Below are 25,492 nucleotides of genomic sequence, written 5' to 3'. Positions count from 1 at the left end.
TTTTAGTCTTGTGTGGCAGCAGGTGTTAATGGAAGTAACGTATATTGCTGTGTATGGGTGCTTTAAAGGTGTTGTAGGTGATCATATGCTATACAGGTAATGGTGGTGTGAGAGGGAAAAAAAAACAACAACTCTGTTCTTATCTCGTTTAACATCTGATTCGTCCACTATCCGGTGACCGCGTATGAAATTGATTTTTGGCTCATGGATCCGGAGCATGAAAACAACATCATCCACAACAACAACAGCAAAAGAGCCCGACTCTGCAGGTTTTTGATGTCTCTCTCTTATCTCTTGGAGTTTTTACGAATGAGCTGATGAGTTGAATCAGGTGTGTGTTTGATTGTCCGACCGTTGGTGAGGATTGCGGAGAGGGACACGGTGCCTCTGACGGGAGGCCTGGGAATTCATACTTACCTGGCAGGGGAGACACCATGATCAGGAAGGTGGTCCACCCAGGGCGAGGCTCGGCCATTGCACTCCGGTTGTGCTGACCCCTGCGAATTCCCCAAATGTGGGAATCTCGACTGCATAATTTATGGTAGTGGGGGACTGCGTTCGCGCTCTCCCCTGGACACACTGGTTAAAAGAGCAGATTGTTCGAGTTCCTCTTCTTCTGGTATTTAACGACCTAGGAAGTCCAGAGAATTGAACTGCAGTGGTTGATCGAGAGATGTAAAACTCTCAACCAAGGACCAGTCTGCAAAAGTAGGGCTGTTTTTTAGTTTATTTTTTTCATCATTCTTCAAATAATCTCCATTATTCAACCAGCGCTTTTATTGGCAGTAGTGGTCCTAGAAGCAAAGTTGTTCCGAATGAGGAGTTCTATCATGTGGTATGAATACCTTGTGCATGTGTGAAAAATCACCTGACATACAGTCGCCTATGGCCGTATTCATGTTGTTGTTTTTACTGTTTACAGCGCCACCAAGTGGCCAGTCGCCACATCCCTTTTCACCTGAGCACAGGCTGAGCCCGTGCACAGGTGTACCGACTTGGGTGTAATTGTCTCATTCCGTTGGAGAGTTATGGCCATTTAAGTAAAGCCCGCCTCGCCCACTCCCAACGTTTTGGCGTCCCGTCGCCAACGTGAATCGAAATTCCGACTTTTTTCCCCATCGCTGTCGGCAATCAGACTCCAGGGAATCTTTCTGCACCGGTTTGGGTCAGATCGGGCGAAAGACCTAGGACTAGTGTGCAAAAGTAGCTTTTTCACAAAATCCCAAATACCCGAAAATCTCGCCAGCGCAACCATCGAATCCGAGGCCTGCGTCTTGTTCGGCCCGAGCCAAGGATTCCGGTGATGTAAGACACTTGGGTCTGCGACGGACGGTTCAGGAGTTACGAGGCATTTCGTACTTCTGATCGCTGCAGCGCCACCTTGGGGCCGATTGGGCCGAGCCTTGGTGATGTTGTAGACCGGGCGGGTACTACCATCCCTCAAGAGTTTCAAGTCTCTACGACGTACGCTTTGGTCTGCCCGCTCACTTTTAGTGCAGAATGTTTGTTGGTCCAAAATCCCAGGTTGCACTCCAAAGTGTCGTGTTGTGCGCTCTGCTGTGATCCATTTTCGGTGTCAACAGTCAAGCTGAGCTTGTATTGCTGTGAGCTGAGCTTGTTTGTTGGCGACCTTTAGACCCTCTCGCCACGGCCCAGGTGGGCGTGGCCTTTGACGGCTCCCCCGCCTCTGCGTCATTGTGTCATCGCTTCTCGGCCTTTTGGCTAAGATCAAGTGTCTGGTCCTAAGGTAGAGACAGCGATCGCCTCTTGTTGGACTTGGTCTCGTGTGTTGCTTGTCACACGGGACACACACCCTTCAGGAGGTACATTGACAAGCGGCTTTTAATTGACGACTCGTTCTACGAGGAATCTTCTGGTTTTAAGGTAAGCAGGTTTTAATTTATTTATTGTATATTTATTGTTGGGTTTTAGCCGCAGCAGGCTAGTGGTGCCTCCAACATGTCGGCTGCTCGTGCCGGCATGAGGAGGCACCACAGCGTGCGTTTTAAATTTAAACCAAAAGAGGATGGCACTCTCCGGGTCATGTCCAGGCTGGACTTTTCTAGGAAGTGCATCCAACAGTTACTCGGTTTTAAGGTTGTGGACATAAACTGCCTGTTGACTCTGCCCCTGAATCATGGCTTTGATGTAAGTTTTGCTTCTGCTTCCTTGCTAAGTACTTTTTGGACTCGATTTGAAATGTGTAAAGCCAATTTCTCCATGTTCACTGTGGAAAAACTGACTGATAATTCACTGAAAGTTGTGATTGTCAGGATGTTTAATGAAACAGTTAGTGGAGAAGATATTTCTGTATGGTTGGCAAGATATTGCTCTATTCGTGGACAACCAGTCAAGGTTTTAGATGAAGACGGTATCTGGAGCTGTGCGTGGAGAGTGCCCATTAAACAATGGGCAGATCCCAACAGCTACCATGGCCTGAGTCAAATACCTTCTATGATTGTGTTGGGAGAGAATAGAGGCTACATCCATTACCAAGGGATGCCCAAGCTATGCCGCAAGTGTGGCAAACTTGGACATCTCGCCGAGGCATGCCAAGAAGTAGTGTGTAGGAAGTGCAGAGAAATTGGGCACATTTTTGAAGAGTGCCAAAATGGCAGAAAGTGCAACCTCTGTGGAGAATCATCCCATCTCTACAGAGACTGCCCTAAAAGTTTTGCCAACAAGTTAAAAAGCAACAAAATGGCCGCCCCACCCAAAGAACAAACAATTGAGGAGGCGGGCCCCGAGGTTTCGGCGGGAAATTCAAACCCCCAGCCAGCCTCAGGGATTGGACAGGAAGGAGGAAGTGGGGCGGCCACAGGGGCGGAGTCAATTCTGGCAGTTGGTGAGGGGGAGGAAGCCAATCCTCAAAATGAAATTGAAAAAGAAGACAGTATGGAGGATGAAGAGGAGGAAATGGCTTCCTCCCTAGTAACCGTGTCTGAGGTTAGTGTGTCCACGAGTGGGAGTGAAACAGATGTTTCGCTCCCCAATGCTCAAGTGCAGAAAAGAACTGCGAGATCTCCTCTGGTTCAAACAGAGGAGAAAAAGCTGCGGGTAGCGCATCGGCTAGATAGTTCCCCCATGGAAGATCTAGACCGTATGTGGCCCGCAGAATCTCCTAATGAAGTCTCTTTTCTGCATTTCAAGCTAAGAACATCATCGCCAAAGGATTCGCAAGAGGCCTTCTCTGCGAGCCCTGAGGCGTCAAGCACTTGCCCCCCTGATCCCAGCTCATCTGGGGAAAAGGGAAGGCAAGTGCAACAAGAAATAACATGATTTTAATTATATCTCTGTAGTCCCTTGGTTGCTTTTAAATGTCTCACACCCTTTTAACCATACTGCTCATGGCTCTCACTATCTCCACAATCAATGTGAGAAGTGTGAAGAGCAATATACGAGCACAGAGTGTGTTATCCTTTTTAAAATCTTTTAAGTCAGATGTGTTTTTATTGCAAGAATGTGGTCTGCCTTTTTTAATAAATTACAGGAAGTGGGAGACGATTTGGACCCCAGGACTTTCCATCTGGAGTGGGTCCAATTTTAACAAAAATGACGGTGTTGCTATTTTAATAAAAAATCCCCATGTTTTGGTGAAGGGCAGCACTGTGGTGAGGGATGGGCGGGCAATTTTAGCTAATCTGACTTTTTTAGGTAAGGATTTTAACATTTTAAATGTGTATGGTTTTACAGGTAAAAACAACAGGTATGAGCTTTTAGAAGACCTGCAGCCCCACATGCTCGGGAGGGCTCCCCTAGTGGTAGCAGGGGATTTTAATTGTGTTTTATCAAGACAGGATAGAAAGAGGGTAGGAGAGGATTTTAAGGTCGACAAGACATCGGTTTTATTACAAAATATAGTCAAAGATTTTAAGTTAGTTGACTGCTTTAAAACAATGCATCAAAGAGAGGAGGGCTTCACCTGGTTCAGTGGTGATGGCGCCAGAGCCTCTCGAATTGACTATGTTTTTACAAGGGACTGCCCGCCGACCGATGCTACATTGAGCCCCCTCTTCTTTTCTGATCACATGATGCTCTCCTGCACCCTTTCACTACCCACGGGTGTGACCGTAGGGGGAGGGCTGTGGAAGCTGAACTGCTCCCTATTAGAGGATGAGGAAGTGATTAGTGAATATAGGGAGCAGTTCAGCCAATGGCAGACCCTCCAAGACTTTTTCGACTCACGTGCACAGTGGTGGGAGATGGTGAAACAAAGGACAGGACGGTTTTTTAAACAAATTGGAAAAGAAAAAAAGAATAAAGAAAAAAGACGCATGATGGGGCTGCAAAAAAGACTGCAGAGATATTTTAATCTTTTAAACAGTGGATTGGATTTTACAGAAGAAATTAAAGAAGTAAAGAAAGAAATGTCAGATTTGTCCGAAACAAAGACTAAAGGTGTCATTTTAAGATGTAAGGAGAGAGAAATAGAAGAAGGGGAAAAGTGTACTAGATATTTTTTTAAAAAGACAATAACACGGGGAGGGTCAATTAATACTTTAAAAACTTTTACAGGTGGGGAGGTAAATACAACAGATCTGATTTTAGGGGAAATTGAAAGTTTTTACAATAATTTATACAGCACTAAAGAGGTACACAATGGCATCTTAGAGGAAGTTTTAGGGTTTTTAGACAAAAAGGTAAAGAGTCCAGATGTGCTTTTATCCCAAGATTTTACTCTTTTAGAAATGCACAAAGCGCTAAAAGGTTTTAAAAAGGGGAAGTCCCCAGGCTTGGATGGACTCCCCTTTGAGTTTTATCTGACTTTCTGGGACATTTTAGCACACGACTTATTGACAGTTTTTAAAGAACTTGAGACTCTTGACAGACTTCCAGACAGCTTTAGAGTAGGGATAGTTACATTACTATACAAAAAAGGGGACAAGACTGACCTGAGAAACTGGCGACCAATCACTCTTTTAAATTATGATTGTAAACTTTTTAGTAAGATTTTAGCTACACGTATGTCGACTGTTTTAGAGGACGTAATCCACCTGGATCAAGCATGCGCTGTGCCCGGCAGGAAGATCACGGACAGCCTGGTACTGATCAGAGACGCCATCTGTTTTGCGAGAGACAGAAACATTCGGCTAGTAGTCCTAAATTTAGATTTCGAAAAAGCCTTTGATCGCGTCTCGCACCAGTACCTGTTCCAGGTACTGGAAAAAATGGGGTTTCCTGGGAGGTTTATAGCCTGGGTGGGACTGCTGTACAACGATCTGTCTAGCAGAATTTTGGTTAACGGGCATTTATCCAAAGCTGTAAAACTCTACAGCGGCGTCCGTCAGGGGTGTCCTTTATCTCCCCTTCTGTATGTGGCTTGTATTGAGCCACTGGCACAAATCTTGAGAAGGGATAAATGGATTAAAGGACTAGACATCCCAGGGACTGGTGGACTGACGGCGACCTGTGTTTTATATATGGATGACGTGACCCTTTTAGCGACTGACCTTTTATCAGTACGAAGAGCAATGGACTTGACTGACTGGTACGGTCGGGCCTCGGGCGCCAAGCTCAATAGGAGTAAGTCCGAGGCCCAGCTCTTCGGGCCGTGGGGGAACGTGGACACAGTTGGACTAGATTTGGATTTTAAAGACAATGATTTGAAAATTTTAGGTGTAAAATTTGACAGAGAGGGTGGAGGACAAGGAAACTGGACTGACATGTTAGGGAAAGTCAGGCAAAGACTGGGCTTTTGGGGACTGAGACAATTGACGTTTGAAGGCAAGATTTTAATTTTTAAAGCTGTGATTTTACCACTGATTTTACTTGTCTGTTCTGTTTTTAGTCCCCCAAGACGATTCCTGGCCAACCTGGAGAGGGCGGTATTTTATTTCCTGTGGGGGTCCAAGTGGGAACGACTAAAGAGGGAGGTCGTCAAAAAGAAAAAAGAGAATGGCGGGAAAGGCCTCCCAGACCCCCACCTGTTTTTAGGCAGCCGCTTTGCCGCCCTCCACATCCAGTACGCACTGACCCCATCCAGAGAACACAAGACAGCAGCCATGACCCGATTCTGGATGGGGTCATACCTAAGAACTTTGAAAATTTTACCCATTGATCTTAAAAGTCCTGTGTCTTTTAATTTGTCAAAAGAGCATAGTTTTATTAAGAAATTTTTAAAGAAATATCTTTTAGAGACAAATGATGCCACCATTTTAACTAACCATAAGTCTCTTATCTCTCTTGTGCAGGATCGAGAATCGGTGAGCCCGGTTCCAGGCCTCACACTAGGTGAGGCCAAAGATGTTTGGAGGAACGCAGCCCACCCAGCTCTCCAGAACAGGCTTAAAGACTTGTCGTGGATGGTGGCTCATGAGATCCTCCCGGTCAGGGCGGTTATGCACTCCAGAGGCATGGCCAAAAACTCCACCTGCCCACGGTCCGGATGTGGTTCCCCGGAGACCGTTCGACATCTGCTCTGGGAGTGCGGCGAAGCGCGGGACCTGTGGGCCAAGACCGGCCCCCTGTTTTTCCCGTGCCTGCCAGCGGGTGGGGCCCAGGTGGACTACAAGCTCGCCATCCTGGGGGTGGGTCAGGGCTTGAAGGAGCTGACACAACCAAAATTTTCCTCGCTCTGGCTCACCCTAAACGTGATTAAGGATGCCATCTGGGTCACCAGAAATCTGCTGGTGGGGAAACGCGTGACGGTCCCCCTCCACGCGTGCGAGCAGAAAATAAGATCAACGCTGCAGGGTGGGCCGCACGTCGTTATTCGGATGGGGGGGCCGGGGTCACACGTAGAAGGTCCCGGCCGCCACCGACCCTGGCCGCCCGTAGATGCACCCTCACCACACCGGCTACGGGAACAGCGGGCCAGCGGGCCGGAGGAGAGGGGATCTCCGCTGGGCACCAGAAGCGGGGAGTCTGGGGCCTGTTCTGGAGACCTGGAGTGAATGGACAATCTTGATAGGGACTCACCCTCGATCCTGTACAAGAGATGTTTTATTTGGCATATTTTATTGTTTTATTGTTTTATATTTGCATTCCTATTTTATTTTAATCCATTTTACCTTTACTTTAAAACAACACACAACATACATGGACTTTTACACAACACATCAACATAACTGATTTTTAACTGTAACTTATGTCCTTTTTGTTGTTTTAAGATATGTGCAAAAATGTGATTTTATAAGGAAAAAATGGATATTGAAAGAATGGAATGAAACAATGTGACAATAAACTTTTTTCGAAAGAAAAAAATCTGTTCTTATCAGTTTAATATCTGATACGTGCCCTACCCGGGCACCATATATTAAATTGATTTTTGGAACTGGGAGATGGAAGAGGGGCTTGCTCCGTCCACTCCACGCATCGACCCGGTATTGCAGTACTTCTGGGAACGGTGCACCCCCAAAAACTGTGTTCAATGAAAGAGATGTTTTAGTCTTGTGTGGCAGCAGGTGTTAATGGAAGTAACGTATATTGCTGTGTATGGGTGCTTTAAAGGTGTTGTAGGTGATCATATGCTATACAGGTAATGGTGGTGTGAGATCGCTTCTCTGCCTTTTGGCTAAGATCAAGTGTCTGGTCCTAGGGTAGAGACAGCGATCGCCTCTTGGAGGTTTTTCCGGCTTGGGTCCTTCAGTGACTTGAGCCCCAAACTTTTGAGAGGTACATTGATCCAGCTGCTTTTATTCCGGTTCTGTTTTAAGGTAAGACCTTTTTATCTATTTATTTATTATTTATTTATTTATTGTTTTTTAAAGTTTTAGGCTGTTGGTGTCTCCACCATGTCGGCTGCCCGTGCCGGCATGAGGAGGCACCACAGCGTGCGTTTTTTATTCAAAGAAGTTGAGGGGAAGCTCCTGGGGATGTCACGTCTTGAATTCTCCAGGAAGCTGATCCAAAAAACTCTAAATTTTAAACCTGATGATCTGAATTGCATCGTGACTCTGCCCCTGAACAAAGGATTTGATGTTAGTTTTAGAGCGGTTTCCCACCTGAATGATTTCTGGCACAGATTTGAAGTAGCTAAATCCCAGCTGTCCATGTTTACTGTTGAAAAGCTCTCTGACAACACACTTAAAACTGTGATTGTTAGAATGTTTAATGAGACAGTGACTGGGGAGGACATTTGTGTCTGGCTGGGCAGATTTTGCACAGTTCGAAGCCAGCCAGTCAAGGTTTTAGATGAGGATGGTATTTGGACATGCTCCTGGCGAATTCCCATTAAACAATGGGAAGACGCTGGGGGCTACCAGGGCCTGAAGCATCTGCCTTCTATGATTGTGTTGGGTGAGAACAGAGGCTACATTCACTACCAGGGTATGCCCAAATTATGTAGAAAATGTGGAAAGTTTGGGCACTTAGCTGAAGCATGCCAGGAAATGATATGTGGGAAATGCAGAGAAATTGGTCATACTTTTGAAGAGTGTACCAATGGCAGGCGGTGCAACCTCTGTGGGGAGTCATCCCATCTCTACAGAGATTGCCCTAAAAGTTTTGCCAACAAACTGAAAGGCAACAAAATGGCCGCCCCACATGTGGAACAAACAAAAGAGCAAAGGAAGGAGGAGGCGGTCCCTGAGGTTTTGGCGGGAAATTCTATTTCCCAGCCTGCCTCAGGGAGTGGGCAGGAGGAAGGAAGTGGGGCGGCCACAGGGGCGGAGTCAAGTTTTAACAGCGAACAGAGTGAGGAAGCCGTTCCCCAACAAGAGAGAAGTGAAAACAAAATGGAGGAGGAGGAGGAGGATGCAACGGCTTCCTCACTCTACACCGTATCGGAGGTTAGTGTGGTGGATAGTGGGGGTGAATCCGAGGGTTCACTCCCCAATGCTCAGGTGCAAAAAAGGTCTGCGAGATCTCCTCTGCTTCAAACAGAGGAGAAAAGGCTGCGGGCATCGCATCGGCTAGATAGTTCCTCTTCGTTAGATCTAGACCGTATGTGGCCCGCAGAATCTCCCAATGAAGTCTCCTTTTTGCACGTTAAGCTTAGAACATCGTCACCGAAGGAGCCACAAGAGGTTCTCTCTGTGGACTCTGAGGCGGCGAGCATTTGCCCTCCTGATCCCAGTTTTTCTGGGGAAAAGGAGAAGCAAGTGCTACATGACATAACATGATTTTAATGTAACTTTCTGCAGTCTTTTGGTTTTATCCTTCTATTAATGCTTGTATTTTTAACCATACTGCTCATGGCCCTCACTATCTCTACAATCAATGTGAGAAGTGTGAGGTCTACTTTGCGAGCACAGAGTGTGTTATCCTTTTTAAAAACTTTTAAGTCAGATGTGTTTTTATTGCAAGAATGTGGTTTGCCCTTTTTAACAAATTACAGGAAGTGGGAGGAGATTTGGACCCCAGGATTTTCCATTTGGAGTGGGTCCAATTTTAACAAAAATGACGGTGTTGCTATTTTAATAAAAAATCCCAACCTTTTGGTGAAGGGCAGCACTGTGGTGAGGGACGGGCGGGCAATTTTAGCAAATCTGACTTTTTTAGGTAAGGATCTTAACATTTTAAATATGTATGGTTTTACTGAAAAAAATAACAGGTATGAGCTTTTAGAAGACTTGCAACCCCACATGCTAGGCAGGGCTCCCCTAGTGGTAGCAGGGGATTTTAATTGTGTATTATCAAAAAAGGACAGAAGGAGGGTAGGAGAGGATTTTAAGGTCGACAAGACATCGGTTTTATTACAAAATATAGTCAAAGATTTTAAGTTAGTTGACTGTTTTAAAACAATGCATCAAAGAGAGGAAGGCTTCACCTGGTTCAGTGGTGACGGTGCCAGAGCCTCTCGAATTGACTATATTTTTACCAGGGACCTCCCGCCGACCGATGCTACATTGACCCCCCTCTTTTTTTCCGACCATATGATGCTGTCTTGCACTCTTTCACTCCCCACGGGTGTGACTGCAGGGAGAGGGCTGTGGAAGCTGAACTGTTCCCTATTAGAGGACGAGGAAGTGGTTAGTGAGTATAGGGAGCAGTTCAGCCAATGGCAGACCCTCCAGGACTTTTACGACTCACGTGCACAGTGGTGGGAGATGGTGAAACAAAGGACAGGACGGTTTTTTAAACAAATTGGAAAGGAAAAAAAGAATAAAGAAAAAAGACGCATGATGGGGTTGCAAAAAAGACTGCAGAGATATTTTAACCTTTTAAACAATGGATTGGATTTTACAAATGAAATAAAAGAAGTAAAGAAAGAAATGTCAGATCTGTCTGAAACAAAGAGCAAAGGTGTCATTTTAAGATGTAGAGAAAGGGAGTTAGAGGAAGGAGAGAAGTGTACCAGGTATTTTTTTAAAAAGACAATAGCTCGGGGAGGGTCGATCAATATTTTAAAAACTTTTAGAGGGGGGGAAGTAAATACAACTGACCTGATTTTAGGGGAAATTGAAAGTTTTTACAGTAATTTATACGGCACTAAAGAGGTACACAATGGCATCTTAGAGGAAGTTTTAGGGTTTTTAGATGAAAAAGTTAAGAGTCCAGATGTGCTTTTATCCCAGGATTTTAATCTTTTAGAATTGGAAAAAGCTTTAAAGGGTTTTAAGAAGGGGAAGTCCCCGGGCATGGACGGACTCCCCTTTGAGTTTTATCTGACTTTCTGGGACATTTTAGCACATGACTTACTTACAGTTTTTAAAGAATTTGAGACTCTTGACAGACTTCCAGACAGCTTTAGAGTAGGGATAGTTACATTACTGTACAAAAAAGGAGACAAGACTGACTTGAGAAACTGGCGACCAATCACTCTTTTAAATTATGATTGTAAACTTTTTAGTAAGATTTTAGCTACACGCATGTCGACTGTTTTAGAGGACGTAATCCACCTGGATCAAGCTTGCGCTGTGCCCGGCAGGAAGATCACGGACAGCCTGGTACTGATCAGAGACGCCATCTGTTATGCGAGAGACAGAAACATTAGGCTTGTAGTCCTAAATTTAGACTTTGAAAAAGCTTTTGATCGGGTCTCGCACCAGTACCTCCTTCAGGTACTGCAAAAAATGGGCTTTCCAGAGAGGTTTATAGCTTGGGTGGGACTGCTGTATGAGGGCTTAAGCAGCAAATTTCTTGCAAATGGGCATCTTTCCAAAGCTGTAAATATCCACAGCGGTGTCCGTCAGGGGTGTCCTTTATCTCCCCTTCTGTATGTGGCTTGTATTGAGCCACTGGCACAGATCTTGAGAAGGGATAAATGGATTAAAGGACTAGATATCCCAGGAACTGGTGGACTGACGGCGACCTGCGTTTTATATATGGATGACGTGACCCTTTTAGCGACTGACTTTTTATCAGTACGAAGAGCAATGGACTTGACTGACTGGTACGGTCGGGCCTCGGGCGCCAAGCTTAACAGGAGTAAGTCCGAGGCCCTGCTCTTCGGGCCGTGGGGCGACGTGGACACAGGAGGACTAGATTTGGATTTTAAAGAAAAGGATTTGAAAATTTTAGGAGTAAAATTTGACAGGGAGGGTGGAGGACCAGGAAACTGGACTGACATGTTAGGGAAAGTCAGACAAAGACTGGGCTTTTGGGGACTAAGACAACTGACGTTAGAAGGCAAGATTTTAATTTTTAAAGCAGTGATTTTACCACTAATTTTACTTGTCTGTTCTGTTTTTAGTCCCCCAAGACGATTCCTGGCCAAGTTGGAGAGGGCGGTATTTTATTTCCTGTGGGGGTCCAAGTGGGAACGAATCAAGAGGGAGGTGGTTAAAAAGAAAAAAGAGAATGGCGGGAAAGGCCTCCCAGACCCCCACCTGTTTTTAGGCAGCCGCTTTGCCGCCCTCCATATCCAGTATGCACTGACCCCATCCAGAGAACACAAGACAGCAGCCATGACCCGATTCTGGATGGGGTCATACCTAAGAAGTTTGAAAATTTTACCCATTGATCTTAAAAGTCCAGTGTCTTTTAATTTGTCAAAAGAGCATAGTTTTATTAAGAAATTTTTAAAGAAATATCTTTTAGAAACAAATGATGCCACTGTTTTAACTAATCACAAGTCTCTCGTCTCTCTTGTGCAGGATCGAGAATCGGTGAGTCCAGTTCCAGGCCTCACACTAGGTGAGGCCAAAGACGTTTGGAGGAACGCAGCCCACCCAGCTCTCCAGAACAGGCTTAAGGACCTGTCGTGGATGGTGGCTCATGAGATCCTCCCGGTCAGGGCGGTCATGCACTCCAGAGGCATGGCCAAAAACTCCACCTGCCCACGGTCCGGATGTGGTTCCCCGGAGACCGTTCAACATCTGCTCTGGGAGTGCGGCGCTGCGCGGGACCTGTGGGCCAAGACAGGCCCCCTGTTTTTCCCGTGCCTGCCAGCGGGTGGGGCCCAGGTGGACTATAAGCTCGCCATCCTGGGGGTGGGTCAGGGCTTGAAGGAGTTGACACCACCAACGTTTGCCTCGCTCTGGCTCACCCTCAACCACATCAAGGATGCCATCTGGGTCACCAGAAACCTGCTGGTGGGGAAACGCGTGACGGTCCCCCTCCACGCGTGCGAGCAGAGGATAACATCAACGCTGCAGGGTGGGCCGCACGTCGTTATTCGGATGGGGGGGCCGAGGTCACACGGAGAAGGTCCCGGCCGCCACCGTACCTGGCCGCCCGTAGATGCACCCTCACCACTCTGGCTACGGGAACAGCGGGCCAGCGGGCCGGAGGAGAGGGGATCTCCGCTGGGCACTGGAAGCGAGGAGTCTGGGGCCTGTTCTGGAGACCTGGAGTGAATGGACATTCTTGATAGGGACTCACCCTCGATCCTGTACAAGAGATGTTTTATTTGGCATATTTTATTGTTTTATTGTTTTATATTTGCATTCCTATTTTATTTTAATCCATTTTACCTTTACTTTAAAACAACACACAACATACATGGACTTTTACACAACACATCAACATAACTGATTTTTAACTGTAACTTATGTCCTTTTTGTTGTTTTAAGATATGTGCAAAAATGTGATTTTATAAGGAAAAAATGGATATTGAAAGAATGGAATGAAACAATGTGACAATAAACTTTTTTCGAAAGAAAAAATCTGTTCTTATCAGTTTAATATCTGATACGTGCCCTACCCGGGCACCATATATTAAATTGATTTTTGGAACTGGGAGATGGAAGAGGGGCTTGCTCCGTCCACTCCACGCATCGACCCGGTATTGCAGTACTTCTGGGAACGGTGCACCCCCAAAAACTGTGTTCAATGAAAGAGATGTTTTAGTCTTGTGTGGCAGCAGGTGTTAATGGAAGTAACGTATATTGCTGTGTATGGGTGCTTTAAAGGTGTTGTAGGTGATCATATGCTATACAGGTAATGGTGGTGTGAGAGGGAAAAAAAAACAACAACTCTGTTCTTATCTCGTTTAACATCTGATTCGTCCACTATCCGGTGACCGCGTATGAAATTGATTTTTGGCTCATGGATCCGGAGCATGAAAACAACATCATCCACAACAACAACAGCAAAAGAGCCCGACTCTGCAGGTTTTTGATGTCTCTCTCTTATCTCTTGGAGTTTTTACGAATGAGCTGATGAGTTGAATCAGGTGTGTGTTTGATTGTCCGACCGTTGGTGAGGATTGCGGAGAGGGACACGGTGCCTCTGACGGGAGGCCTGGGAATTCATACTTACCTGGCAGGGGAGACACCATGATCAGGAAGGTGGTTCACCCAGGGCGAGGCTCGGCCATTGCACTCCGGTTGTGCTGACCCCTGCGAATTCCCCAAATGTGGGAATCTCGACTGCATAATTTATGGTAGTGGGGGACTGCGTTCGCGCTCTCCCCTGGACACACTGGTTAAAAGAGCAGATTGTTCGAGTTCCTCTTCTTCTGGTAGTTAACGACCTAGGAAGTCCAGAGAATTGAACTGCAGTGGTTGATCGAGAGATGTAAAGCTCTCAACCTAGGACCAGTCTGCAAAAGTAGGGCTGTTTTTTAGTTTATTTTTTTCATCATTCTTCAAATAATCTCCATTATTCAACCAGCGCTTTTATTGGCAGTAGTGGTCCTAGAAGCAAAGTTGTTCCGAATGAGGAGTTCTATCATGTGGTATGAATACCTTGTGCATGTGTGAAAAATCACCTGACATACAGTCGCCTATGGCCGTATTCATGTTGTTGTTTTTACTGTTTACAGCGCCACCAAGTGGCCAGTCGCCACATCCCTTTTCACCTGAGCACAGGCTGAGCCCGTGCACAGGTGTACCGACTTGGGTGTAATTGTCTCATTCCGTTGGAGAGTTATGGCCATTTAAGTAAAGCCCGCCTCGCCCACTCCCAACGTTTTGGCGTCCCGTCGCCAACGTGAATCGAAATTCCGACTTTTTTCCCCATCGCTGTCGGCAATCAGACTCCAGGGAATCTTTCTGCACCGGTTTGGGTCAGATCGGGCGAAAGACCTAGGACTAGTGTGCAAAAGTAGCTTTTTCACAAAATCCCAAATACCCGAAAATCTCGCCAGCGCAACCATCGAATCCGAGGCCTGCGTCTTGTTCGGCCCGAGCCAAGGATTCCGGTGATGTAAGACACTTGGGTCTGCGACGGACGGTTCAGGAGTTACGAGGCATTTCGTACTTCTGATCGCTGCAGCGCCACCTTGGGGCCGAGCCTTGGTGATGTTGTAGACCGGGCGGGTACTACCATCCCTCAAGAGTTTCAAGTCTCTACGACGTACGCTTTGGTCTGCCCGCTCACTTTTAGGGCAGAATGTTTGTTGGTCCAAAATCCCAGGTTGCACTCCAAAGTGTCGTGTTGTGCGCTCTGCTGTGATCCATTTTCGGTGTCAACAGTCAAGCTGAGCTTGTATTGCTGTGAGCTGAGCTTGTTTGTTGGCGACCTTTAGACCCTCTCGCCACGGCCCAGGTGGGCGTGGCCTTTGACGGCTCCCCCGCCTCTGCGTCATTGTGTCATCGCTTCTCGGCCTTTTGGCTAAGATCAAGTGTAGTATCTGTTCTTATCAGTTTAATATCTGATACGTGCCCTACCCGGGCACCATATATTAAATTGATTTTTGGAACTGGGAGATGGAAGAGGGGCTTGCTCCGTCCACTCCACGCATCGACCCGGTATTGCAGTACTTCTGGGAATGGTGCACCCCCAAAAACTGTGTTCAATGAAAGAGATGTTTTAGTCTTGTGTGGCAGCAGGTGTTAATGGAAGTAACGTATATTGCTGTGTATGGGTGCTTTAAAGGTGTTGTAGGTGATCATATGCTATACAGGTAATGGTGGTGTGAGAGGGAAAAAAAAACAACAACTCTGTTCTTATCTCGTTTAACATCTGATTCGTCCACTATCCGGTGACCGCGTATGAAATTGATTTTTGGCTCATGGATCCGGAGCATGAAAACAACATCATCCACAACAACAACAGCAAAAGAGCCCGACTCTGCAGGTTTTTGATGTCTCTCTCTTATCTCTTGGAGTTTTTACGAATGAGCTGATGAGTTGAATCAGGTGTGTGTTTGATTGTCCGACCGTTGGTGAGGATTGCGGAGAGGGACACGGTGCCTCTGACGGGAGGCCTGGGAATTCATACTTACCTGGCAGGGGAGACACCATGATCAGGAAGGTGGTCCACCCAGGGCGAGGCTCGGCCATTGCACTCCGGTTGTGCTGACCCCTGCGAATTCCCCAAATGTGGGAATCTCGACTGCATAATTTATGGTAGTGGGGGACTGCGTTCGCGCTCTCCCCTGGACACACTGGTTAAAAGAGCAGATTGTTCGAGTTCCTCTTCTTCTGGTAGTTAACGACCTAGGAAGTCCAGAGAATTGAACTGCAGTGGTTGATCGAGAGATGTAAAACTCTCAACCAAGGACCAGTCTGCAAAAGTAGGGCTGTTTTTTAGTTTATTTTTTTCATCATTCTTCAAATAATCTCCATTATTCAACCAGCGCTTTTATTGGCAGTAGTGGTCCTAGAAGCAAAGTTGTTCCGAATGAGGAGTTCTATCATGTGGTATGAATACCTTGTGCATGTGTGAAAAATCACCTGACATACAGTCGCCTATGGCCGTATTCATGTTGTTGTTTTTACTGTTTACAGCGCCACCAAGTGGCCAGTCGCCACATCCCTTTTCACCTGAGCACAGGCTGAGCCCGTGCACAGGTGTACCGACTTGGGTGTAATTGTCTCATTCCGTTGGAGAGTTATGGCCATTTAAGTAAAGCCCGCCTCGCCCACTCCCAACGTTTTGGCGTCCCGTCGCCAACGTGAATCGAAATTCCGACTTTTTTCCCCATCGCTGTCGGCAATCAGACTCCAGGGAATCTTTCTGCACCGGTTTGGGTCAGATCGGGCGAAAGACCTAGGACTAGTGTGCAAAAGTAGCTTTTTCACAAAATCCCAAATACCCGAAAATCTCGCCAGCGCAACCATCGAATCCGAGGCCTGCGTCTTGTTCGGCCCGAGCCAAGGATTCCGGTGATGTAAGACACTTGGGTCTGCGACGGACGGTTCAGGAGTTACGAGGCATTTCGTACTTCTGATCGCTGCAGCGCCACCTTGGGGCCGATTGGGCCGAGCCTTGGTGATGTTGTAGACCGGGCGGGTACTACCATCCCTCAAGAGTTTCAAGTCTCTACGACGTACGCTTTGGTCTGCCCGCTCACTTTTAGGGCAGAATGTTTGTTGGTCCAAAATCCCAGGTTGCACTCCAAAGTGTCGTGTTGTGCGCTCTGCTGTGATCCATTTTCGGTGTCAACAGTCAAGCTGAGCTTGTATTGCTGTGAGCTGAGCTTGTTTGTTGGCGACCTTTAGACCCTCTCGCCACGGCCCAGGTGGGCGTGGCCTTTGACGGCTCCCCCGCCTCTGCGTCATTGTGTCATCGCTTCTCGGCCTTTTGGCTAAGATCAAGTGTCTGGTCCTAGGGTAGAGACAGCGATCGCCTCTTGGAGGTTTTTCCGGCTTGGGTCCTTCAGTGACTTGAGCCCCAAACTTTTGAGAGGTACATTGATCCAGCTGCTTTTATTCCGGTTCTGTTTTAAGGTAAGACCTTTTTATCTATTTATTTATTTATTTATTGTTTTTTAAAGTTTTAGGCTGTTGGTGTCTCCACCATGTCGGCTGCCCGTGCCGGCATGAGGAGGCACCACAGCGTGCGTTTTTTATTCAAAGAAGTTGAGGGGAAGCTCCTGGGGATGTCACGTCTTGACTTCTCCAGGAAGCTGATCCAAAAAACTCTAAATTTTAAACCTGATGATCTGAATTGCATCGTGACTCTGCCCCTGAACAAAGGATTTGATGTTAGTTTTAGAGCGGTTTCCCACCTGAATGATTTCTGGCACAGATTTGAAGTAGCTAAATCCCAGCTGTCCATGTTTACTGTTGAAAAGCTCTCTGACAACACACTTAAAACTGTGATTGTTAGAATGTTTAATGAGACAGTGACTGGGGAGGACATTTGTGTCTGGCTGGGCAGATTTTGCACAGTTCGAAGCCAGCCAGTCAAGGTTTTAGATGAGGATGGTATTTGGACATGCTCCTGGCGAATTCCCATTAAACAATGGGAAGACGCTGGGGGCTACCAGGGCCTGAAGCATCTGCCTTCTATGATTGTGTTGGGTGAGAACAGAGGCTACATTCACTACCAGGGTATGCCCAAATTATGTAGAAAATGTGGAAAGTTTGGGCACTTAGCTGAAGCATGCCAGGAAATGATATGTGGGAAATGCAGAGAAATTGGTCATACTTTTGAAGAGTGTACCAATGGCAGGCGGTGCAACCTCTGTGGGGAGTCATCCCATCTCTACAGAGATTGCCCTAAAAGTTTTGCCAACAAACTGAAAGGCAACAAAATGGCCGCCCCACATGTGGAACAAACAAAAGAGCAAAGGAAGGAGGAGGCGGTCCCTGAGGTTTTGGCGGGAAATTCTATTTCCCAGCCTGCCTCAGGGAGTGGGCAGGAGGAAGGAAGTGGGGCGGCCACAGGGGCGGAGTCAAGTTTTAACAGCGAACAGAGTGAGGAAGCCGTTCCCCAACAAGAGAGAAGTGAAAACAAAATGGAGGAGGAGGAGGAGGATGCAACGGCTTCCTCACTCTACACCGTATCGGAGGTTAGTGTGGTGGATAGTGGGGGTGAATCCGAGGGTTCACTCCCCAATGCTCAGGTGCAAAAAAGGTCTGCGAGATCTCCTCTGCTTCAAACAGAGGAGAAAAGGCTGCGGGCATCGCATCGGCTAGATAGTTCCTCTTCGTTAGATCTAGACCGTATGTGGCCCGCAGAATCTCCCAATGAAGTCTCCTTTTTGCACGTTAAGCTTAGAACATCGTCACCGAAGGAGCCACAAGAGGTTCTCTCTGTGGACTCTGAGGCGGCGAGCATTTGCCCTCCTGATCCCAGTTTTTCTGGGGAAAAGGAGAAGCAAGTGCTACATGACATAACATGATTTTAATGTAACTTTCTGCAGTCTTTTGGTTTTATCCTTCTATTAATGCTTGTATTTTTAACCATACTGCTCATGGCCCTCACTATCTCTACAATCAATGTGAGAAGTGTGAGGTCTACTTTGCGAGCACAGAGTGTGTTATCCTTTTTAAAAACTTTTAAGTCAGATGTGTTTTTATTGCAAGAATGTGGTTTGCCCTTTTTAACAAATTACAGGAAGTGGGAGGAGATTTGGACCCCAGGATTTTCCATTTGGAGTGGGTCCAATTTTAACAAAAATGACGGTGTTGCTATTTTAATAAAAAATCCCAACCTTTTGGTGAAGGGCAGCACTGTGGTGAGGGACGGGCGGGCAATTTTAGCAAATCTGACTTTTTTAGGTAAGGATCTTAACATTTTAAATATGTATGGTTTTACTGAAAAAAATAACAGGTATGAGCTTTTAGAAGACTTGCAACCCCACATGCTAGGCAGGGCTCCCCTAGTGGTAGCAGGGGATTTTAATTGTGTATTATCAAAAAAGGACAGAAGGAGGGTAGGAGAGGATTTTAAGGTCGACAAGACATCGGTTTTATTACAAAATATAGTCAAAGATTTTAAGTTAGTTGACTGTTTTAAAACAATGCATCAAAGAGAGGAAGGCTTCACCTGGTTCAGTGGTGACGGTGCCAGAGCCTCTCGAATTGACTATATTTTTACCAGGGACCTCCCGCCGACCGATGCTACATTGACCCCCCTCTTTTTTTCCGACCATATGATGCTGTCTTGCACTCTTTCACTCCCCACGGGTGTGACTGCAGGGAGAGGGCTGTGGAAGCTGAACTGTTCCCTATTAGAGGACGAGGAAGTGGTTAGTGAGTATAGGGAGCAGTTCAGCCAATGGCAGACCCTCCAGGACTTTTACGACTCACGTGCACAGTGGTGGGAGATGGTGAAACAAAGGACAGGACGGTTTTTTAAACAAATTGGAAAGGAAAAAAAGAATAAAGAAAAAAGACGCATGATGGGGTTGCAAAAAAGACTGCAGAGATATTTTAACCTTTTAAACAATGGATTGGATTTTACAAATGAAATAAAAGAAGTAAAGAAAGAAATGTCAGATCTGTCTGAAACAAAGAGCAAAGGTGTCATTTTAAGATGTAGAGAAAGGGAGTTAGAGGAAGGAGAGAAGTGTACCAGGTATTTTTTTAAAAAGACAATAGCTCGGGGAGGGTCGATCAATATTTTAAAAACTTTTAGAGGGGGGGAAGTAAATACAACTGACCTGATTTTAGGGGAAATTGAAAGTTTTTACAGTAATTTATACGGCACTAAAGAGGTACACAATGGCATCTTAGAGGAAGTTTTAGGGTTTTTAGATGAAAAAGTTAAGAGTCCAGATGTGCTTTTATCCCAGGATTTTAATCTTTTAGAATTGGAAAAAGCTTTAAAGGGTTTTAAGAAGGGGAAGTCCCCGGGCATGGACGGACTCCCCTTTGAGTTTTATCTGACTTTCTGGGACATTTTAGCACATGACTTACTTACAGTTTTTAAAGAATTTGAGACTCTTGACAGACTTCCAGACAGCTTTAGAGTAGGGATAGTTACATTACTGTACAAAAAAGGAGACAAGACTGACTTGAGAAACTGGCGACCAATCACTCTTTTAAATTATGATTGTAAACTTTTTAGTAAGATTTTAGCTACACGCATGTCGACTGTTTTAGAGGACGTAATCCACCTGGATCAAGCTTGCGCTGTGCCCGGCAGGAAGATCACGGACAGCCTGGTACTGATCAGAGACGCCATCTGTTATGCGAGAGACAGAAACATTAGGCTTGTAGTCCTAAATTTAGACTTTGAAAAAGCTTTTGATCGGGTCTCGCACCAGTACCTCCTTCAGGTACTGCAAAAAATGGGCTTTCCAGAGAGGTTTATAGCTTGGGTGGGACTGCTGTATGAGGGCTTAAGCAGCAAATTTCTTGCAAATGGGCATCTTTCCAAAGCTGTAAATATCCACAGCGGTGTCCGTCAGGGGTGTCCTTTATCTCCCCTTCTGTATGTGGCTTGTATTGAGCCACTGGCACAGATCTTGAGAAGGGATAAATGGATTAAAGGACTAGATATCCCAGGAACTGGTGGACTGACGGCGACCTGCGTTTTATATATGGATGACGTGACCCTTTTAGCGACTGACTTTTTATCAGTACGAAGAGCAATGGACTTGACTGACTGGTACGGTCGGGCCTCGGGCGCCAAGCTTAACAGGAGTAAGTCCGAGGCCCTGCTCTTCGGGCCGTGGGGCGACGTGGACACAGGAGGACTAGATTTGGATTTTAAAGAAAAGGATTTGAAAATTTTAGGAGTAAAATTTGACAGGGAGGGTGGAGGACCAGGAAACTGGACTGACATGTTAGGGAAAGTCAGACAAAGACTGGGCTTTTGGGGACTAAGACAACTGACGTTAGAAGGCAAGATTTTAATTTTTAAAGCAGTGATTTTACCACTAATTTTACTTGTCTGTTCTGTTTTTAGTCCCCCAAGACGATTCCTGGCTAAGTTGGAGAGGGCGGTATTTTATTTCCTGTGGGGGTCCAAGTGGGAACGAATCAAGAGGGAGGTCGTTAAAAAGAAAAAAGAGAATGGCGGGAAAGGCCTCCCAGACCCCCACCTGTTTTTAGGCAGCCGCTTTGCCGCCCTCCATATCCAGTATGCACTGACCCCATCCAGAGAACACAAGACAGCAGCCATGACCCGATTCTGGATGGGGTCATACCTAAGAAGTTTGAAAATTTTACCCATTGATCTTAAAAGTCCAGTGTCTTTTAATTTGTCAAAAGAGCATAGTTTTATTAAGAAATTTTTAAAGAAATATCTTTTAGAAACAAATGATGCCACTGTTTTAACTAATCACAAGTCTCTCGTCTCTCTTGTGCAGGATCGAGAATCGGTGAGTCCAGTTCCAGGCCTCACACTAGGTGAGGCCAAAGACGTTTGGAGGAACGCAGCCCACCCAGCTCTCCAGAACAGGCTTAAGGACCTGTCGTGGATGGTGGCTCATGAGATCCTCCCGGTCAGGGCGGTCATGCACTCCAGAGGCATGGCCAAAAACTCCACCTGCCCACGGTCCGGATGTGGTTCCCCGGAGACCGTTCAACATCTGCTCTGGGAGTGCGGCGCTGCGCGGGACCTGTGGGCCAAGACAGGCCCCCTGTTTTTCCCGTGCCTGCCAGCGGGTGGGGCCCAGGTGGACTATAAGCTCGCCATCCTGGGGGTGGGTCAGGGCTTGAAGGAGTTGACACCACCAACGTTTGCCTCGCTCTGGCTCACCCTCAACCACATCAAGGATGCCATCTGGGTCACCAGAAACCTGCTGGTGGGGAAACGCGTGACGGTCCCCCTCCACGCGTGCGAGCAGAGGATAACATCAACGCTGCAGGGTGGGCCGCACGTCGTTATTCGGATGGGGGGGCCGAGGTCACACGGAGAAGGTCCCGGCCGCCACCGTACCTGGCCGCCCGTAGATGCACCCTCACCACTCTGGCTACGGGAACAGCGGGCCAGCGGGCCGGAGGAGAGGGGATCTCCGCTGGGCACTGGAAGCGAGGAGTCTGGGGCCTGTTCTGGAGACCTGGAGTGAATGGACATTCTTGATAGGGACTCACCCTCGATCCTGTACAAGAGATGTTTTATTTGGCATATTTAATTGTTTTATTGTTTTATATTTGCATTCCTATTTTATTTTAATCCATTTTACCTTTACTTTAAAACAACACACAACATACATGGACTTTTACACAACACATCAACATAACTGATTTTTAACTGTAACTTATGTCCTTTTTGTTGTTTTAAGATATGTGCAAAAATGTGATTTTATAAGGAAAAAATGGATATTGAAAGAATGGAATGAAACAATGTGACAATAAACTTTTTTCGAAAGAAAAAAAATCTGTTCTTATCAGTTTAATATCTGATACGTGCCCTACCCGGGCACCATATATTAAATTGATTTTTGGAACTGGGAGATGGAAGAGGGGCTTGCTCCGTCCACTCCACGCATCGACCCGGTATTGCAGTACTTCTGGGAACGGTGCACCCCCAAAAACTGTGTTCAATGAAAGAGATGTTTTAGTCTTGTGTGGCAGCAGGTGTTAATGGAAGTAACGTATATTGCTGTGTATGGGTGCTTTAAAGGTGTTGTAGGTGATCATATGCTATACAGGTAATGGTGGTGTGAGAGGGAAAAAAAAACAACAACTCTGTTCTTATCTCGTTTAATATCTGATTCGTCCACTATCCGGTGACCGCGTATGAAATTGATTTTTGGCTCATGGATCCGGAGCATGAAAACAACATCATCCACAACAACAACAGCAAAAGAGCCCGACTCTGCAGGTTTTTGATGTCTCTCTCTTATCTCTTGGAGTTTTTACGAATGAGCTGATGAGTTGAATCAGGTGTGTGTTTGATTGTCCGACCGTTGGTGAGGATTGCGGAGAGGGACACGGTCCCTCTGACGGGAGGCCTGGGAATTCATACTTACCTGGCAGGGGAGACACCATGATCAGGAAGGTGGTTCACCCAGGGCGAGGCTCGGCCACTGCACTCCGGTTGTGCTGACCCCTGCGAATTCCCCAAATGTGGGAATCTCGACTGCATAATTTATGGTAGTGGGGGACTGCGTTCGCGCTCTCCCCTGGACACACTGGTTAAAAGAGCAGATTGTTCGAGTTCCTCTTCTTCTGGTAGTTAACGACCTAGGAAGTCCAGAGAATTGAACTGCAGTGGTTGATCGAGAGATGTAAAACTCTCAACCTAGGACCAGTCTGCAAAAGTAGGGCTGTTTTTTAGTTTATTTTTTTCATCATTCTTCAAATAATCTCCATTATTCAACCAGCGCTTTTATTGGCAGTAGTGGTCCTAGAAGCAAAGTTGTTCCGAATGAGGAGTTCTATCATGTGGTATGAATACCTTGTGCATGTGTGAAAAATCACCTGACATACAGTCGCCTATGGCCGTATTCATGTTGTTGTTTTTACTGTTTACAGCGCCACCAAGTGGCCAGTCGCCACATCCCTTTTCACCTGAGCACAGGCTGAGCCCGTGCACAGGTGTACCGACTTGGGTGTAATTGTCTCATTCCGTTGGAGAGTTATGGCCATTTAAGTAAAGCCCGCCTCGCCCACTCCCAACGTTTTGGCGTCCCGTCGCCAACGTGAATCGAAATTCCGACTTTTTTCCCCATCGCTGTCGGCAATCAGACTCCAGGGAATCTTTCTGCACCGGTTTGGGTCAGATCGGGCGAAAGACCTAGGACTAGTGTGCAAAAGTAGCTTTTTCACAAAATCCCAAATGCCCGAAAATCTCGCCAGCGCAACCATCGAATCCGAGGCCTGCGTCTTGTTCGGCCCGAGCCAAGGATTCCGGTGATGTAAGACACTTGGGTCTGCGACGGACGGTTCAGGAGTTACGAGGCATTTCGTACTTCTGATCGCTGCAGCGCCACCTTGGGGCCGATTGGGCCGAGCCTTGGTGATGTTGTAGACCGGGCGGGTACTACCATCCCTCAAGAGTTTCAAGTCTCTACGACGTACGCTTTGGTCTGCCCGCTCACTTTTAGGGCAGAATGTTTGTTGGTCCAAAATCCCAGGTTGCACTCCAAAGTGTCGTGTTGTGCGCTCTGCTGTGATCCATTTTCGGTGTCAACAGTCAAGCTGAGCTTGTATTGCTGTGAGCTGAGCTTGTTTGTTGGCGACCTTTAGACCCTCTCGCCACGGCCCAGGTGGGCGTGGCCTTTGACGGCTCCCCCGCCTCTGCGTCATTGTGTCATCGCTTCTCGGCCTTTTGGCTAAGATCAAGTGTAGTATCTGTTCTTATCAGTTTAATATCTGATACGTGCCCTACCCGGGCACCATATATTAAATTGATTTTTGGAACTGGGAGATGGAAGAGGGGCTTGCTCCGTCCACTCCACGCATCGACCCGGTATTGCAGTACTTCTGGGAACGGTGCACCCCCAAAAACTGTGTTCAATGAAAGAGATGTTTTAGTCTTGTGTGGCAGCAGGTGTTAATGGAAGTAACGTATATTGCTGTGTATGGGTGCTTTAAAGGTGTTGTAGGTGATCATATGCTATACAGGTAATGGTGGTGTGAGAGGGAAAAAAAAACAACAACTCTGTTCTTATCTCGTTTAATATCTGATTCGTCCACTATCCGGTGACCGCGTATGAAATTGATTTTTGGCTCATGGATCCGGAGCATGAAAACAACATCATCCACAACAACAACAGCAAAAGAGCCCGACTCTGCAGGTTTTTGATGTCTCTCTCTTATCTCTTGGAGTTTTTACGAATGAGCTGATGAGTTGAATCAGGTGTGTGTTTGATTGTCCGACCGTTGGTGAGGATTGCGGAGAGGGACACGGTGCCTCTGACGGGAGGCCTGGGAATTCATACTTACCTGGCAGGGGAGACACCATGATCAGGAAGGTGGTTCACCCAGGGCGAGGCTCGGCCATTGCACTCCGGTTGTGCTGACCCCTGCGAATTCCCCAAATGTGGGAATCTCGACTGCATAATTTATGGTAGTGGGGGACTGCGTTCGCGCTCTCCCCTGGACACACTGGTTAAAAGAGCAGATTGTTCGAGTTCCTCTTCTTCTGGTAGTTAACGACCTAGGAAGTCCAGAGAATTGAACTGCAGTGGTTGATCGAGAGATGTAAAACTCTCAACCTAGGACCAGTCTGCAAAAGTAGGGCTGTTTTTTAGTTTATTTTTTTCATCATTCTTCAAATAATCTCCATTATTCAACCAGCGCTTTTATTGGCAGTAGTGGTCCTAGAAGCAAAGTTGTTCCGAATGAGGAGTTCTATCATGTGGTATGAATACCTTGTGCATGTGTGAAAAATCACCTGACATACAGTCGCCTATGGCCGTATTCATGTTGTTGTTTTTACTGTTTACAGCGCCACCAAGTGGCCAGTCGCCACATCCCTTTTCACCTGAGCACAGGCTGAGCCCGTGCACAGGTGTACCGACTTGGGTGTAATTGTCTCATTCCGTTGGAGAGTTATGGCCATTTAAGTAAAGCCCGCCTCGCCCACTCCCAACGTTTTGGCGTCCCGTCGCCAACGTGAATCGAAATTCCGACTTTTTTCCCCATCGCTGTCG

The 25,492-nt window shown here is 46.6% G+C and overlaps 7 non-coding genes and 3 pseudogenes across 7 annotated transcripts; all 10 read left to right on the top strand.

Annotated features, from left to right (window-relative positions):
- The first annotated feature begins 409 nt into the window (after positions 1-409).
- LOC143726896 (U1 spliceosomal RNA) lies at positions 410-573 on the top strand. The gene has a single exon (XR_013199120.1). It is a non-coding gene; the product is annotated as a U1 spliceosomal RNA (small nuclear RNA).
- Positions 574-7,178: 6,605 nt separating this feature from the next.
- Positions 7,179-7,356, top strand: LOC143727358 (U2 spliceosomal RNA; annotated as a pseudogene).
- A 5,609-nt stretch (positions 7,357-12,965) lies between these two features.
- LOC143727397 (U2 spliceosomal RNA) lies at positions 12,966-13,142 on the top strand (annotated as a pseudogene).
- A 434-nt stretch (positions 13,143-13,576) lies between these two features.
- On the top strand, positions 13,577-13,740 carry LOC143726682 (U1 spliceosomal RNA). The gene has a single exon (XR_013198917.1). It is a non-coding gene; the product is annotated as a U1 spliceosomal RNA (small nuclear RNA).
- Positions 13,741-14,860: 1,120 nt separating this feature from the next.
- On the top strand, positions 14,861-15,051 carry LOC143727185 (U2 spliceosomal RNA). The gene has a single exon (XR_013199392.1). It is a non-coding gene; the product is annotated as a U2 spliceosomal RNA (small nuclear RNA).
- Positions 15,052-15,485: 434 nt separating this feature from the next.
- Positions 15,486-15,649, top strand: LOC143726895 (U1 spliceosomal RNA). The gene has a single exon (XR_013199119.1). It is a non-coding gene; the product is annotated as a U1 spliceosomal RNA (small nuclear RNA).
- Positions 15,650-22,245: 6,596 nt separating this feature from the next.
- LOC143727343 (U2 spliceosomal RNA) lies at positions 22,246-22,422 on the top strand (annotated as a pseudogene).
- Positions 22,423-22,856: 434 nt separating this feature from the next.
- Positions 22,857-23,020, top strand: LOC143726907 (U1 spliceosomal RNA). The gene has a single exon (XR_013199130.1). It is a non-coding gene; the product is annotated as a U1 spliceosomal RNA (small nuclear RNA).
- A 1,129-nt stretch (positions 23,021-24,149) lies between these two features.
- On the top strand, positions 24,150-24,340 carry LOC143727099 (U2 spliceosomal RNA). The gene has a single exon (XR_013199308.1). It is a non-coding gene; the product is annotated as a U2 spliceosomal RNA (small nuclear RNA).
- A 434-nt stretch (positions 24,341-24,774) lies between these two features.
- LOC143726681 (U1 spliceosomal RNA) lies at positions 24,775-24,938 on the top strand. The gene has a single exon (XR_013198916.1). It is a non-coding gene; the product is annotated as a U1 spliceosomal RNA (small nuclear RNA).
- The last annotated feature ends 554 nt before the right edge of the window (positions 24,939-25,492 follow it).

The sequence above is a fragment of the Siphateles boraxobius genome, unplaced genomic scaffold (assembly GCF_051911475.1).
Source record: "Siphateles boraxobius isolate OS27281-9 unplaced genomic scaffold, OSU_SipBor_1 77, whole genome shotgun sequence".
Taxonomy (NCBI): Eukaryota; Metazoa; Chordata; class Actinopteri; order Cypriniformes; family Leuciscidae; genus Siphateles; species Siphateles boraxobius.
This window is presented reverse-complemented; position numbering and strand designations above follow the sequence as displayed.